General features: G+C 39.8%; 1 protein-coding gene and 1 long non-coding RNA gene across 2 annotated transcripts in view; one reads left to right on the plus strand and one right to left on the minus strand.

Annotated features, from left to right (window-relative positions):
• Positions 1-5,431, minus strand: part of LOC309561571 — a 57,499-nt gene extending 52,068 nt beyond the window's left edge. Inside the window, exon 1 of the long non-coding RNA XR_014225580.1 lies at positions 5,190-5,431. This is a non-coding gene — a long non-coding RNA (uncharacterized lncRNA). The remainder of the gene's footprint in view (positions 1-5,189) is intronic.
• FOXP1 (forkhead box P1) overlaps positions 1,682-16,411 on the plus strand; it is a 1,279,200-nt gene continuing 1,264,470 nt past the window's right edge. Inside the window, exons 1-2 of the mRNA XM_082265551.1 lie at positions 1,682-2,240; positions 6,682-6,760. The gene's annotated coding sequence lies outside the window, so the exon portion shown is untranslated. The remainder of the gene's footprint in view (positions 2,241-6,681; positions 6,761-16,411) is intronic.

Below are 16,411 nucleotides of genomic sequence, written 5' to 3' on the forward strand. Positions count from 1 at the left end.
CTCCCCGTCTGACAGCTGCCTGCAGCAGGTGGGGTTGAGGATTCCTCGCTGTCGTCAGTCAGGAAGGGAGGAGGAGGGGAGGGGGAGAGGCGGCGGGTCACGTGAGCAGCGATTGGCGCTCTGAAAACTTGTAAAGAATGGCTTATTTTTACAAAACACATACACAGGGGCACACAGGATTATTAAACAGACTGTAGACAGGATATTAAACTTTAAATGAAACTACAGAAGCAGGAGGAGCACTGACACAAGAGCAGACAGGCAGGGAGGGAGGGGGGGAGAGAGGACATAGGAGGACAGGTGAGCTGCGGGTGACGGAGGCACGTAAACTGACCACGATGTCAAGGCTCAGCAGCCATGGTATACCGTGGTCAATTTACAGAGGGGAGGACATAGCCAGGCAGGATCAGCCAGGCATTTTAGATGATACAGGGGGGGGGGGGGGCAAATTTACACAGCACAAGCACTGTGCTGTATAACATGCTTTAAGGGAACAGGGTCATTTTTTTTTAGGTTAACAAATTCTTTAAAAATAAATGCTGTAGTTTGCCCTTTAAAAATAATTACTCAAAATAAGTATAATGACTAAGCCCCTCCCCTTCATGACATTGTTAAAAAGGGGCAGCGCATGGGTGACCTTAAAATGATGCCCCCCCCCTGAAAAAAGTTCTGCGGACGCCCATGCCTGTACAATCATATGCGATTATATTCTTTTAATGGGCAAAGTTTTTCCCTCAAACATCAGCGCGATGTCTGCGTCCTTACCAATCTTCACTATAAATGAACCGACCAATTTATAGCAAAAGAAGTTATCATGTGACAATCGGCCCATCCTCAAGATTCTGATCATGCTCGCTAGCACATTTCAAAGATGTGGCCCTGTAGAGTTATACACTTTCATATCCTGCAAATTGGCAATGATCTCCCTCTTTACCAGTTGTTACAGTAGACAAACTGACCACTGCAAAGCGCAAGCGATCAAGTGACAATCGAACGATCATTGCTGTTCTGTGAGCACTTTTTAAAGACGTGGCCCTGTACAATCATACACATTTATATCCTGCAAATGGACAACGATCTCCCCCTGATCATCAGCACGGCATCTCCCTCTTTACCAGTTGTTACAGTAGACGAACCGACCACTGTAAAGCGCAAGCGATCTCCAAGCGACATTTGAGCGATTCTCAGCGTTCTGCTAGCACTTTTTAAAGCGGTCGCCCTGTACAATCATAGACATTTATATCCTGTGAATATAATCAATGATCTCCCCCTGAACATCAGCACATCTCTCTCTTTACCAGCTGTTGCAGTAGATGAACTGACCATTGTAAAGCGTAAGCGATCACCAAGCGACAATCGAGCGATCCTAACACTTTTTAAAGAAGACGCCCTGTACGATCATAGGCCTTTATATCCTGTCAATGATCTCATCACAAACGTCTGCCTCTTTACCAGTCCTTACAGCAAACGAGCCGACCGCCGAGGGGAATTCGCCCTGTCTATGACCGGAGTGCAATCACACTTAACTCTTTCCCTTCCAGCCACGCTCTCCCAATCCCACCCCTGTCAGCCTTGGTGCACACAACTCCTCCTGCTCTTCCCTCTGCCCAGCAGCACCCTCCCCATCCTTCTTCTTTTGATTCTTTCCCCCTTTATTCCTGCTCTCCCTCTTGTCCCCCCTCTCTCTCTCTCTCTCTCTCTCCCTCTCTCTCTCTCTCTTTCTCCAGCATGCTCCCTCTGCTCTGCTCTGTCTTGTTTACCCAGCAGGTGGATGTGACGTCAGGGACTCACCACAGCAAAAAATAACAACAGCTCAATCCGCCGGTCCAGCGTGGGCACCACTTGCAAAGTGGAAGAAGAAGGGGGAGCGAGAAAATAGTGCCTGAGCCCAGAGAGAGAAGAGAGCCAGGAGGGGAGATTAAACAGGAAAAAAAAATTAGACTGCACGCGGGAGGGAGAGGAATAAAAAAAAGAAAAAGAGGAGGGAGGCAACAATAAACAAACAAGGCAGATTGAGAGAGGAGAGCATTGTTGCTGGCAGCGCCCTGGAGAGCTGCAGAGAGTCCGGGAGAGACAGGAGTAAGCTCCACAGCGGAGGAATCTATTGTTATTTATTGTGTGGCTGTTGCATGCTGTACTTGCTGCCCGGGATCTCATGTGCATTTAAAAGGATAAAGCAATAACAACTTCACCCAACACACCCTCCACACTCAACTGCCGGGGGTCTGCTGCTGCTGCGGGTGAGTGTTGGGCGGCTGTGGCTGCACTTTGCAGGCAATTCATGCCCCACTGCCATTGTTACTTGTCTGCTTTTTTTATTGTATTTTATTCGGATCACTTCTACAAGTACTTTGCGTGTGCCCTTTCCCCAGCTCTGGGTGCTGTACTCAGCTGGCACCCACTTACATGCTCTTTGAAAGTAGTTTGAAGACTTGTTAGCGCAGCTCCCAGCTAGGGATTGATGGAGAAGGCTGCCAGCTGATGGCACCACTTTTCCTTCGGTTAGATGTCATTTGGTTGGGTGCCAGGGTGCCCATGTGCTAGGCAGGGCACATACATGCCCCTTTGAAGTAGTTTTGGGACTTGCTGTCCATAGTTTGATTTGTTGTTAGGGGAACAGAAAAGGTTGCAAGCTGCTGGCATCACTTTTTCCCAGTTGAATTTCAATGGGTTGGATGCCAGGGTGCCCATGTGCTGGGGCTGTAAATGCCCCTTTAACATAGTTTTGGACTTGCTGGTAGTAGTTTCAAATAGGGGAGCAGAAAGAGCCACAAGCAAAGGTATTAATGGGTTGGATGCCAAGGTGCTGGGGCTTTAAATGAACCGTTAAAATATTTTTGGAACTTGCTGGCAATAGTTTTATTTACTATTTGTGGAATTTGGAAAGTTGCAAGCAGTTGGAATCACTTTTTTTTTACCAGTTTGATTTAATTGGGTTTAATGCCAGGGTGCCTATGTGCTGGGAATTTAAATGCCCCTTTTAAAGTAGTTTTGGGATTGGCTGGCAGGAGTTTTATTCACTGTTAGGGGAGTAGGGAGTGCTGCCAGCAGTTGGCACCACTTTTTCCTAGTTAGATGTCACTGGGTATGGTGCCAAGGTCTTGAAATGCCCCTTCGAAGTACATTTAAGACCCATTGGCATTAGTTTAATTTACTGTTAAGGGCTGCAACCAGACATTTCAGTGAGTAGGATGCCAGGGTGCCCATGTGCTGGGGATTTTTTACACCCCTTTAAAGTAGTTTTTGGACTTGCTGGCAATAGTTTATTTCACTGTTCGGGAAGTAGAGAGGACTGCAAGCGGTTGGCATTACTTTTTCCCAGTTATATTTCAGTGGGTTAGATGCCAGGGTGCCCATGTGTTGGGCAAGAGTTTAAAAGCCCTTTAAAGTAGTTTTTTGGGGTTTGCAGGAAATCTTTTAATTTACTGCTAGAAGAATATGGAGGGTTGCAAGCATTCAACACCAGTGAGTTTTCAGTGGATTGGATGCCAAGGTGCCCATGTGTTAGGCAGGGGTTATAAATGCCCCTTTAATGTTGTTCAGGGATCTGCTGGCAAGAGTTTAATTCACTGTTAGGGAAGCAGGGAGGGCTGCAAGTAGTTGGCATCACTTTTTCCTTGTTAGATTTTAGTGTGTTCAGTGCCAGTGCACCAGGTATGGACTTTACATGCCCCTTAAAAGTAATTTTTGGACCTGCTGAGAATAGTTTAGCGTGCTGTTGGGTGGGGGGTCAACAAGGAGGCTGCATGCAGTTAGCACCTGTGAGATTTAAGCGGGTGGAGTGCAAGGGTGCCCATGTGCTGGACAGGTAGGTAAATGGACCTGCCTGAGACAGTTTAATTTGTTGTTAGGGGAACAGGGAGGGTTGCAAAAATGTTGGCACCACTTTGTCCCAGTTTGATGTCAGGGAGTTGAGTGCTCAAGTGCCCAAGTCCTGGGGTTTACATGCCCCTTTAAGTAGTTTAGGGACCCGCTGCCAGTGATCTGACTTATTGCTGGGAAAACTAAAAGGATCACCAGGCCTTTTTCACAGTGGGAGCTTGGATGCCCAGATGTCCATGGAAAAGCATCATGGAGTAGTATGGGGTTCATTACTCTGGGAGTAATGAGGGGGCCGGCAAAGTATTTCTTCCACGTATTTAGAGTGGAACATTAATTCTTCAGGTACCTGTGTAGTGAACGTGCCAACCTATGTGCCCCTTTAGGGTTATTTTAACATTGGCGTGGCATTTTTTGTCACAGCAGATTAAGGTTTAGTATAGGGTGCTCTGTGCCTTTTGTTTGTCTTTTTCATGCAGTGCCCATTTGCCCAGGTGTTGAGGACATCAGTATAAGTGCCCCTTTAAAGTAATTGTAATGCTGCCATTGCAGACTTTTTGTTATTGTAAAATTTTAATCTTCCAGTGCCCAGTGTCCATGTGCATTAGCGTTGAAATCCTATAAAATAAAATAACTATAAAACTGGCATTGCTTTTTTGTGTTTGTTTGGGGCGCCAAAAGCTCCTTTAAAGTAAATATAGCGATTAGAAATGTTTTTACTCATTATAGCGAGAGTGAAAAGTTTCATGACTTTTCTGCTTCTAATTTTTATTTTTTCAGTGCCCAGATATCCATATGCTGGGGGGTACCAACTTTGATGCCCCATCAGAGCATTTTCTCTATGCTGCTGTGGGAGTGGAGGGATTTTCAAGCAGTTTACAGCACTTTTGCAGGTGCATGTGCCAGGCACAGCAGAGTGAGTGTCCTTAGTTTTAGGACTTAGCTGCTTTCAATAATTCATTACACCATTAGTAACCCCCCTCCCTTCCTACTTATGCATACAGTCTTGATACATTTATTCATGTAGAAACCTCTAAAAAATTATTAAAACTGGACCTGGCCCAAAGTTTGCTAAAGTTTCTAAAGTAGTCAAAACTAAGCAATCAGCAAAGTACTAGAGAAAACTTGTGACTTTAGCATCATTTATGCATAGTATGAAACTATTTGCAACTCTGTAACTTTTGTTCTTGTTGAAACTTTTCAAGACTATACAGTAATACCTTTCTAACTAAAGTTAAAAAAGAAAGCAGCTAACTTTTCTTTTACTACCCAATCAACCAAATTTATCATTTTGGGCTATTCCTGTTGCCCTTATTGAATCTGTCTCCTTTTACCAATGCAGCTGTGTTAGTGGAGTTTGTTACAAGTACCTGCAGCTCTGTTATTCCATGCCACGGAGCGTTCAGCAGTCTTCTAAAAACTGTTGCAGATGCTGAGAGAGAAGAGAGTAAATCCCTCTATTATATGCAGGGTTCCCATTTTTGCATCTTATGCAATTCATTATATCCTAACGGTCATGTAAGTAGTAAAGTTGGTATGTGCCCTTGCTTTCTTCTTGCTGCTGGCCGCAGAGGCTAGGAGGATGAACACACATACAGTCCTCACTCCTTACTTGAAGATGCTTGTTATTGCAAGTCTAGTTGGCTGACTTATTATAATGAGAGTTTCAGGAACAAGCAGCCTAGCAAGACTTCCTGAAATGCTTTCTAATCTATACTCTGATTAAAAAAAGTACTTAGTTCCTTCCAGGTTTCCTACAGACATATTTAGAAAATTTAGTGTAAAAAAAAAAGTCCCTTGCTGCAAGCCTACAGATTAAAAATCCCCAATTCTTCAAGCCACCCACTTTAGCGTCATCACAAATAGCCTTCTATTCATAGCTAATTAACTCATTTATCTATCCTGTGCTTCCTCCTTAATGCAAGTGGCTTTATCAATTTCAGATTGCCTTGCTGGTTTTGTAATTTACATTTTTTGCACTTTTTTTGATTGTGCAAATAAAGATTCACTACATCTCTATTATCTATTCTGCATGCTGGCTGTATATCATTTTTTTTTTTTTTTTTTTTGTAACACATTGCGGAAGGAAAATGTTAAAATAAATAAATAAACCGAGTAGATAAATTGTTGCCTAAAATAACATTTTATAAGAAAAAAAAACCCCTCACAAAGTTTATTCCAAATGCCAATGCAAGTTGACAGCCTTCCCTCTCTTGTAACTGCTGGTATAATACATTCCAAGTCTTTTTCTACAAATACCATCTGTAAGATGATTATAATTTATAAACGCTGAGGCTTTGAACCATCTGACATGATCCTTTTTTTTTTTTAAGGGCTTACAAAATTCGGCTCTTTAAATAAAAATATATATTAATAAAAGTGTGTGTAATAAATAAATATATATATATATATATATATATATATATATATATATATATATATATATATATATATATATATATGAGAGCATGTTATATTGTGTGAGCTAAACACAAAAATGAATAGTCTGGTCTTTAAAAGGGGTAGCGAGTTTTCATTGACAAAAGAATGCAAACAAATTTGGTAACTACATTTATGTGTCAGTTACAAAGAATGATACCTTACCTGCAAATTTTACACGTGTAATTGTGTTCTTAGTACTAAGTCTAAAACCCCTGCCAATTCTTCCTTTTGTGTCTTGATTTTGGTATGTGTCAAATCTGAAAATAGAAGAGCAGACAGGTTGCACTTTCCTTTTCATACCTAGGTGTGCAGCGACACCTGGTCTATTCTCCCCTCATTTTTTTTTTTTTTTTGGGAGATTACTTTTTCAGTCTTCCTGTCATATTAAACTGCTCTATGATCCTGTGTTTTTCTTTCCAGGCTTTGGTAGCAGGCGATGGAGGTGGAAAAATAATCCAGCATTTGGGTTTAGGAATCAAGTCAACCGGACATTTGCCAGGTGTGTAGAGATTCTATGTATTTGTGACTAACAGTTATACTTTTATATGCAGATAAATACATTACATCTTTATATGTTTTGCACTGTTTTTAATTTTTTTGCTAAATAATAATAAAAAGGATTCTATTAAAATGTGAGTTGTAGAGTAAACAAAAAATAAGAGTTGCATGATTGCTATTTTGCTGTGGAAGTATTCTCCTTTTTATTTCTGTAGCCTCAGGATTAGGCATTGTCTGAGTAAGAGAGGGAAAGAATTTATTTTCCTTTTTTTTTTGGGTGGTTGGAGGGGGGGGGGGGGGTTGGTTGGAGGGGAATAAGTAAACAGCCTTCAACAAGTGAACCTTGACAACATAGATTAAGGAGTGCAGTGGAGATCAAACACAGCTTCTGCTGTGCTGTTGTCAAGAGCAGGATGGCTGCTGGCTCAGGGTTAGCAAGCCTACAAGTTCACTTATGCAGAAATGGGACTATTACAAACCTTGGCCTTTGTTGGGAGACTAAAGGTGCAAAATTATTACTAGAGCTTCATGTTTTATGTGCAAATTTTAACTTCTGCAGACAAATCTGAATAGGAAACATCCAAACTTCCCAGCATTGCAATACTGTCCATTCCAAGTAATTTTAATAACTGTTATTAGCTTTAAGGTCTACACTTCATTGGGAACCCTTTATAAATAACTGAGATAAAAAAAAAAAAATAACAGTTATGTCATATAAATTTGACTTAAATTATGTAAATATAATTTAGAAAAATGTGAAAAAAAAAAACGTCTATAAGAAATACATCTGACATTTTTTTTAGAGTTGTTTATGGCCGTACAATTATAATTTATATGATTTTATCTTTTTAGTACCATTAGCTGTCTTTTTTTTTTTTTTTTTTTTAATCTCTGGACGGCTTGCGGCTTTGCAATTATCATCTTTCATTTGTTAACAAGAAAAATCACACACTCAGACTGAATGTGTGATATATATTTTTAATCAAGGACCTATGGAAAGATGATTTTGAAATGTTTCCATTTTTTCCTAATTAAGCCGTGCCTTTGTAACTGTGGCGGTGTTCTGTGCACTATATCTGCAGTCACGTAATTTGGTTTGGATTAAAAAAAAAAAAAAGATAATTACAATAAAATGTAATACATTGGGTGTGCTTGTCTATTGTTACAGTTGTTAACTCTGTTTCACAAAGTAATACGAGAGGTTTATTTTTTTACTGGTGAATTTTAAAATCTGTATTTTAAAAAAATTATGGTCTGCGTGATTATATATGCAAACATGGCGATTTTATTTGCAAGCATAAAATTATAGAGGCAGCACGCCATTATTTTCAGTTTTGCATTTTTTTTTTTACCATCCTATTTTCAGGGTTTGAAAGCAGCACTCTGTATATTTAAACTTTTATAGTTTTTCTTAACTATGGTCGAGATATATTAATGGCTGTCAGGTTGGATCATAGATTTTGTTTATGATAGAAGCTTCTTTAAGTACTTGGGTTGAAGAAACTCATTTAGCCCCCATAATGAAGACTGTTAAGTGTAGAAATGAAGGTTCTAAAAAGCCTTCTTTGCCCTTTGCTCTTTGGCAATAATCTTAAATTACTGAGATTTTACTGTACCTCTAAGGGATGGGTTCTCAAGGGCTTGAGATGAGGGAGTTGAGACTTCGCTCTGTGTTGGCTAACCCCCCGTCTGAATAGTACCCTTTGGTTGCTTTATGTTCATTAGATGGACCAACTTTGATGTGCTGTGGTGGTCCCCTTAGGCACTTTTGTTTTTAGTAGCCAAAGGGAGACTCTTGCTTAAAATTTTGAATGTGGGTTTAAAAATGTACAAAATTTATTTTCCAAATTTTTTGTAGGTAATTGATTGGAGGGAGATAACACTGGTTTAGCAAGGAAGTCATTGTGAACAATGCACTTTCTTATACAAGGTTTAGTCTGGCCTTTCACCTGTCAGTATGTGGGAGAAAAGGATAACCATTCTATTTTGATATATGTTCCATGTAGACAAATGTTATCAAACAGCTAAAAAAAAAATCACATTTTCTCTCTTTTCTGCTTATTCCTTTTTTGTCATACTGCACTGAAATTGTTGCTGCTTCTAAAATGAAAACCTAAATTATTCCCCCCCCCCCCCCCCGACAAATTTGTCAAGGTGTAAAGGCATTTCTAAACCCGCTCTATTGGTGTGCTGTGTTTTTTCAGTTTTTTTTTTATTTTTTTTAACAATTTTCAAATTTTTTTTTCTTACCACAGTTCAGACTGTAAAAAAGTTGTAAGCTGTTACTAAAGTGAGAAATGTAATTAAAGGCAAATTGGCACACTTGCGCTAATTTGATGATTTTTTTTGCAGATGTTGCAAGGTGCTTAAAAGTTGCAAAGTTCTGTTGCTGATGTCTTTTTTTTTTTTATGCTTGCCTGCAGTAGGGGGCGCACTTTTCTACCAAATGTAAGGATGATGATAATGATGACACAAGTGATTTTTGGCTGCGGAGAGCTCTAGCACCTCTGATGAATAGACGTTGGGTAATGTGGTGTAGGAGTTGTTCGGAGTTAAGGTCGCCAGCTGTGTAACACTGACACAGATTATTTTTTAAGGAGAACCGGGTTTGAATCCCGCTCTCTACTCCCTGCCACCTTGGGTGTGTCACTTTGACTCTGTATTCCAGATACTAAAAACGTCTTTGAACATTGGATGGAAATGTAACACTTCCTAATAAAATAGTATATATATATATATATATATATATATATATATATACTATGTGTTTAATGTATATGTTATTACAAATAACCCAATATGTAAACGTATGTTATGTGTCTCAGTTGTTTTGGAACCAGAGAAACAGAGTTGAGATGTTCTCGATTTAACAGAGGCAAACAGGAAGCCTCTTGCTACCATTCACCAGCTTGTCGTGACCTAAGGGTCATTCTATGACTTATGCTAGCCATACACGGCTCCAATTTCAGCCAATTCCTATTATATCGGCCAAAATTCAAGGTGTGGATGGCAAACTTCGGTTGAAAAATCAGGTGAGCCGGGTGAAAAATTGTCAGCATCACAACGACTGCATCAAATCACATGCAGTTACCGTTCGGGTATTTAGACAGCTGCTGGTGCTAAGAATGTCGGAATTTTAGTGTGAGTAATTCCCCTGAGGAGCTGAATGAGAGAAATCCTAACCTATGTAGCCAGTCTTAAAGCAGTATTAAACCCAAAAGCAAACATTTATTATATTGCAGCTTGCCTATTCTTAGATGTGATGGCTGCATTTGTTTTCTTTTTTAGGCTTTCTTTCTTCTATTTTAATCTAGTAATCCAGCCAGCAAGTCTTATTTTTCAACAGAAAAGCTCTCTTGCAGTTACAGGAATGAGACAGATAATTTAACGCTGGCAGGGGTGCTTGAGACGATCAGATTTTATTAATTTACGCCTTTATCCAAAAAGAAAAAACTGTTTGCTGTAACTGATTTATAAAGTATTAGCAGGAGTTTGGCCTCAATTTGTTACTGTTTTTAAATCTGCTAGTACATCTAACATCCCCTCCCCCCCCCCAGACTGACAATGCTGCTGCTGTTCAAATATCCCCTTTGTGCTCCCTCTTCTGGCGGGGGGGGGGGGGGGGTGGGGGGGTGAGGTTTGGGCGCCTTTTATGTGATGGGGATATATATATATTACAACAATTTTAGAGTGTGACATTCAGAAATCCACAGTAACCATACAGTATGTCTTCTTTTACTACAGTGGACAAAACTGCAATGAAAGAAGTTACTTTCATTGCAGTGCTTATTTCTAGTTACTGCGCAATACTTTTTAGATTTCCATACGTGGCTTGAATTGCAGATGATTCCTGCTGCGTCATCTGAAATTCGAGCTGTGGGTGCCACTTTCAGCACCAACTTACTCGACAAAACATGATTTCTTCTGTCTCCTTACCACCTGTTGTTTACAGAGCTAAATAGCCTAAGCTGAAATGTAAGCTGGCCACAAATATCTCAAATTTTTACAGATTCTGTGCCAGAACCACTAAGCTCAACAGTCTTCCCCCCCCCCCCCCCCCCCACTGCCTTTCGCTGCCTGCCTAGGTCCTCTCATATCACCTATGACCCAGGTTTCTTGCCAGCTGACCCTAGAGATTGTCAAGGACCGGAAAGTCCCTGATGATCCATGTGGTATAGGAAACCAGAAGCGACAAACATTTTCGTCACTTCCGGTTTCCCAGGTGTAAACAGCTCAGTTTTTAAATTGGTAAAACTACTAATCACACCAATTTTATTGTAATTAGATGCTTGTAAGAGTGGAGGAGACAGACCCCAGATCTCTCCATAAAGTGATCAAAATGTTTTTTAAAGAATTTTAAGTTTCATGCTTGTCTAACCTGCTTTGTTATAGTGGCCCGGTTGTGCACGGCCCTAGACACGGCTTTAAAGGGGGCTTAAAGCATTCCTGTGACGTAAACTACAGGTTCTTTTAATGCCTGGTTGTACAACTATATAATATATATATATATATATATATATATATATATATATATATATATATATATATATATATATAAAATAAAATAAAAATGTTTTTTAAAGCACAGTCGTCAACCTGTGCTCGGGCACAAAGACGAATGCATACGTAACTCACGCACGCATATGTTAATGGTGTTTGCACCACACACGTGGGTTTTCGCCGCAAACGGTATAGCAAGAATAATAATTCTAGCACCAGACTAGTATCGGTATAGTGAGAGCAATAATTCTAGCACCAGACCTCCTGTGTTACTCTGAATGGTAACCTGTAAAGGGGTTTATTTACTAAAGCTAAAGAGGGCAAAATTTGTCACAATTCTGCAGATAAACCAATTAGCTTCCAGGTTTTAATGCTAAAGCTTAATTAAACAAGCTGAGAATATATAAATATATATACATAGATACTTTAACTTATTTATAGTTATTTATTATATTATAATTTATGATTTTGTGTTTCAAACTTTATCATACCCGAGATGTTATAAAGAAGGACGCACAGTAAAAAAAAAAAAATCATATGTAAATAGTTGGTTTGGGCTGCTCGTTCTTAAGAATTACATGCAAAATAATGGTACCGCTTTCAGCACCTAAAATCGTAAAGAATCATACCGCCAGGGAGGTTAATGGGTATATGCAGTTTGAAAGAATGACATGTTACATATCTAACGTAACGTAACATAATCTTTTATATTTTACCAAACAGTTGGGTATTATATTAGGTTTTTGTGCATTAAAACTCATTAAATTTTATTTTTTCCCCCAAAAATTGCATTTGAAAAACCACTGCGCAAAAATTGTGTGTCATAAAAATATGCAACATCCACCATTTTATTCTCTAGGGTCTCTGCTTAAAATATATATATATATATATATATATATATATATATATATATATATATATAGTTTGGGGGGTTCTCAGTAGTTTTCTATAAAAAAAAAGAAATAAAAAAAAAGAATTATTTTTACGTGTGGGGAAAAGTGCCTGAATTGGCCCAGTAGGCAAGTAGGTAAACAAAGTAAATTTATGTGTGTATGGCCAGCTTTTGAATTATTAAAATTAAGCCCCATCCTAAATTTGTATTTTTATCTTTAGTAAACATTAATCTCTGCCCTCTAAGATGTTGATCATGATTATGGAAGAACCCACCGGGGAGCACCGCTACATCATTTGTCAAGTGGGATGTTGGTGGGATATCTTTCTATCTCTATTATATTTGTATGTGGAATCCCCAATAGATATAAGAACGTATATCATATGAATAAACTTTCGGTTGGTTTGCACTTCCCTAGAATAGCTGGTGTTACTAATTGCAATTATTGTGTCACTAGAAGAGTTGAAGGCGATGTAGTTATGTTCTGTAAGCTGGTAATTGAAGCCTAGGATTATGCAACATCTGTGAAGGAGCTGTAGAGGGTAATCATGTTATGGCAGGTGTTAGAAATGAGGAAGGAAATGTGCCCATGAGATGGGTGACAGAGAAGTTATGAGCCGCAGAGCGTATGACGGCCATTCATCCCAGGCTGAGCATGCAGCCAATCCGCCACTCATACCAGTGTGTCTTACTGGCAGGACTGTGGCTTTGTGCTTCCTGCAGGGATCCACATGGTTTAGTCCAAACCGTAATGTTCTACTGTCTCCTGTTCATTGTACCAAAAGGAGAAGAGTGAGACATAGAATGTGTTATGTGATAGAGCTACTGATGGCATTCACTATTTATGTTAAATTTCCACATTTTGATAGATACACATTTATGTTAACTACCAATGTACGCCAAACATGAGTGAAAGTACATGGTTTTGTGCTGAAATTATTATTTTTTTTTTTAAAAATACACAAACAACTGTATGACGTAAATAAAATGTTGCTGGCAGGTTCAGGTAACACAGGGGTGTATTTACTACAATTGTCTGATTATTTTAATATGGAAAAATAAATATACAAGATGTTTGGTGGAGTTTAAGCTGTACAGGTTGATGATTGTGGTGATTGTCCATCTAAGAAGGATCTTTATTTGAACAACCTTTCCTAGATAAACAAATGTTTAAATTAAGTTGGTTAGTTTGTGTCTAGGTTAACTTTGTTTTATACTGAACAATACAAAAATGTCCCACCACTTGATCCAGCTAGTCAGCATAAAAATATCCATTTAGGCCCTGTACACATGTTACAGTAGGCCCAGAACCCCTGGATTTCCAGGAGTCTTAGGACCTCCAGGATTTGACAATTCTGAGCATGTGTTCTGATCAGGAAGTTATTTAAAGAGCTAGAATAATACATAAGAGGCCATCCTTATGTAGCACTACTCACATGGGAGCTGCTGGTTACAGGTTCCCCTGGGTTACCATTAGCAACAGCATGACAATTAGGCATTTTCCAAGTGATTATGGCTCAGTCAGGAAACAGTCCAGTAGCATTGGTTTTTATGTTTTATTTGGAACTTGGATGGGAGAAGGGAATGAGTGGGATACTCCAACTTTATACACTATGCACAATTGGCTGGGACGACTTGAAAATGCTGAGTAATGCTAGTCACGGCTAGACCGCTGCTTCAGTCTGTCACAAGCTGTGACGCAGGACTGAAAGGTAAACTGTATCCTGAGGTAAACTGTACTGTACTGCTGAACAACTTCAGGGCCCTTCCTGGCACCCCCTTTGTTCCTAATCTTCAGGGTCAACTACATGGCACCTCCTTTCACTGATACACTCCCTGTGTGAGCTAGCTCCTTGATCTCCTGACTTCTCTGGAGTGGTCCCCTCTCCTAGGCAGATCTCCTGGTACTCACAATACTGTTTTTCCCAAGATGATTTTGTCAGCAGCTCCACTTGTCAGCACTCTGGATCCTCTGCAGCTCAGGTCCACACCCAGTTCAATAGGCTGACTGCCTGAACCACCTTCCTCACAGCTGCAGGAGGAGAGACCAGCCGTCAGCCTCCTCCAGGGACTCTGCTTCCCGCAAAAGAACGCCCTGTCACATGCTTCCTCCGTATTTATGGGAAATCCCAGGATGCTTTGCAGCAATGCCCTCCCACTGGGACTGCCAAAAAACACAATGTGTCACTAGCTGGGTTTCCTCCACTGTCCAACAAGCTCCCTCATTGGACACAGTGGGGACACTCCCTCAGACCCAGTGAATACACCTAGAAACACATGACAGGCACAACTAACAGATCAGGCTCTCCTGATAAGCAGAAAGAGACACTTAATGCGTTTTCCTAGCACCTACCTAGGAGGGTGCTACACTTAAAATAGCACATCCATTATCAGAAATAATCAAACTACTTTTTTTGAGAAAAAAAAAATCTCCTCTTGGTAATCAATGTACATTGTAAAGATTTTAACAAACTTTGTTGCAGATTACAACCTTTTGTTATTCTGAAGAAATAGTTGTTTGTTTGTCTGTGTCCATGTGAAAAATGAATGTGAATGGGAGTGACTTTATAATTATGAATCAGTTGCAGGGCTCTAATGAGGAAAGTGGCAGGGTCTGCATCCTGTTAGATATAATTTCCCTTTTGGAGTATCTCACCAAATTACATGTTTGTTGCAGGAGATGCCCAAAATCTGACTTCTGGGAAAACCATTAGGCCAATCACACAAGCAGGAAATTACATTTCTGGGGTGTTCTGAACACCATCTGTGTACAGAATGCCTCCAGGTGGCCATATTGTGTTGCCTTTTACAGAAAATTACACTGCTACAGATTGAAAAGGAAAGGTCATTTTTAAAAACCTTCAGTTACAATACGACTAGTGTTGCAGTTGTATATGCTATATATTTTTTTATTTGCTATTTTTTTTCCAACGAAAGTGAAGTTACCCTTTAAGCTTCAGCCTTTAAAGTGGCTGGTGCTGTGACTTATCACCAGGTACCCTGGAGCTAGATTTCATAATAATACTGAACCAGAAAATACCTACCTGTTGCCGATCTGGATTGCCTGACCTGACAACTCTCTCTTACCCGTCGCTTGCCTTGATCTCTGCTTGGATCCAACTACTCTCTTGCCTGCTGCCTGCCTTTACTGTTGACCTGACCGCTTTCTTGTCTGACGCCTTGTGAACAATCTCCAAACCATAGTCCAGCAACTCCTTGGTGGGCGATCCTGGGACTGCAACTTGGTGCCAGTTTGCAGCAAAGAAAACCAGAGACCAATAAGTTTTTCAGCCCATCACCCCTTGAAGGGTGCCCTGGTGAACATCAACTGTCACTTAGACTCTTCACTTCGGTTTAGCCCATGTCACCGGCCGGAAGTACTGTAACAGCACATTTAGGTTATAAACACAGGATTGTGTTGCATACACTTGTAAATGCATGTGAAGAAATGCCTATCAAGCACTTTTGCAGCATTCAGTCCCTAACTCTAAACTATCTGAACTCCTAACCTGGGACATATTTAAAGGAATTATTAAATAATGGAGAGCAAAGGAGGACATCAGGTCTAAGTGGAGGATTGAAACAAGCTGCAGGGGTATGCAAAGACAGACCAAGGTAAAAGTGGGGCAGAAAGGGAGATGGTAAAACTTAGCAGGGCATAGTAAGCAGCACTGACAATGGACATTTAAAAGCACTAGTGAAGATGACTGAGAGGAGAGCCAGGCAGATCAGCAAAATGGATTATTATAAGTAAAGCAAGCCACTTTAGCGTTAGTTGATAACTAGAGTGACGTTCTTATAGTTACACCAGTGCATAATGCTAGTGATCACCACCATTTTTTGCCCCCTTGCTAACCAATATTCTTTATTGGCTTTTTAAAAAATACTGTGATCACATTTGATCTTCCCAACAACAGATCCATTAGGAAAGATCAGAAAAAATTACATAAAAAGAGAATAGCTAATGAGCACCACAGAAGAAAGTTTTGAACCAAACCAAACCATAAACCAAACCATTTAACTAATGCAATGTTTCCATCACAGGAGTGAGCAACATAAATCTTTCCCCTTGTTTGTAGACACGATAACTTTTGCGCAAACCAATCAATATACACTTGCTGGAATTTTTTTACCAGCTAATATGTGGCAGAATACAAATTAGGCCTAAAATGATGAAAAAGTTTGATTTTTACATTTTTTTATTGTGAATGTCATATAGCAGAAAGTTAAATATATATATTCTTTTTCAGAATTATCGCC

This window comes from Pelophylax lessonae (genome assembly GCF_965119305.1).
Source record: "Pelophylax lessonae genome assembly, chromosome: 8".
Taxonomy (NCBI): domain Eukaryota; kingdom Metazoa; phylum Chordata; class Amphibia; order Anura; family Ranidae; genus Pelophylax; species Pelophylax lessonae.